Source organism: Pterocles gutturalis, unplaced genomic scaffold, assembly GCF_000699245.1.
Source record: "Pterocles gutturalis isolate BGI_N339 unplaced genomic scaffold, ASM69924v1 scaffold16002, whole genome shotgun sequence".
NCBI lineage: Eukaryota > Metazoa > Chordata > Aves > Pterocliformes > Pteroclidae > Pterocles > Pterocles gutturalis.
The window spans coordinates 9,283-10,677 of NW_010110493.1; positions in this window are offsets into that span (position 1 = coordinate 9,283).

Below are 1,395 nucleotides of genomic sequence, written 5' to 3' on the forward strand. Positions count from 1 at the left end.
CCCTGCACCCAGGCCAGCAGCTCTATTTTTAGACCTTGTGAGTGCTCCCCTCCTCAGGGACCCGCTTCCACAGCACAGAGATAAGGGTCCGGGCGCAGGCTGCAGCTGCAGAGCCCATCACCCCTCCCCAGCCTCTGCTTTGTCACAGGAGCAAAAAGCATGTCTTGCTCCAGCAACCTGCAGAGAGGAGGAAGAGGAGGAGGAGGAAGAGGGTCCGCCAAGCCAAGGCAGGAGTTTCCTGGTGCACAGACCCAGCTTTTGCAGGGGGAGAGATAAGACAATGCACATGCGGTTGTCACCCCAAGCAAAGCCAGTCTGCAGCCCGAAAGAGAGCCCCGGGGAGGAGAGATGCTGTTTCACAGCCCTGCAATGCTGCAAGGCCGCTGCAGCAGGAGGTGCACAGGGACCCCCCATCCCACAGACACGGCTCTCCCGTCCTCCGCCTGCCCCTGGCCACGCTTCCTCCCACACCAGGTGACGGCTGGGGATGAGGGGGACCGGGGGGAAATCGGATGCTGGGAGTGACGGCTATTGTTTGTAGCTAAAATAAAAACCAAGCAAAAATAAATCCTTCCTGTTGGCGCGGGCAGGGCCCTGGGACGCTCTGCCTGCATGCCCAGGGCTGCTTGGAGCTGCCCCTGGCAGTAAACAAACGTTTAGAGCTCCTGGGATGCCATAAATAGGGGGGTATGGGCCAGGAAAGGAGGCACAGCTGGGGGCTACCCCCAGTGACAGTGGCAGACACACCCCAGCCCCAGGAGGAGCCCTGCAGGGAGGTCACCTACCCTGGGGGACAACAGACCCAGTGCTGCCGAAGGAGTTCCTTGCAGCTCACAAACCTCTCTGCACGGGCTGATGCTGAGCCACCTGCGAGAGGCACCCAGGCAGTGGGACACGCCTCCACACCTCACTGCCTGCCCCCAGCCTCCTCCTGCCCCAGCACAGTGGGCAGCACTGGAGGAGCGATGCCCGACGTGTGTGTTGACAGCCCCCTCCAGCCCCAGTGTGCTGCTTCCCACCCCAGCAGGTCTGGCTTTTCCCCACCGCTGCTCCCTGAGGAAGGCCATGGCCTCCCCAGCTCTGTGCTGAGCTCCAGGGGCAGTTCCTGTTCTCGTTCCCATTCCCATTCCCAAGGAGGTTTCTTTCCGACTGGGAGGAGGCAGGCGCGCAGCCGGCGAGGAAGTGCCTTGGCGGGGGCGGTGCGGCGCTCCCAGAATTGTTCCTTTGTGCAGAAGACATGAGGACAGACCGCTGCCTGCCTGCACCCTGCCTGCACCCTGCCTGCACCCTGCCTGCACCCCCTGCTCCCCTGCTGCAGGCAGGAGAAGGGCAGTGCTCAGTCCTGGGAGGTGACAGGGGTGAGCAGGGCATCCCTGGCAGCCAGGTACATCTTCA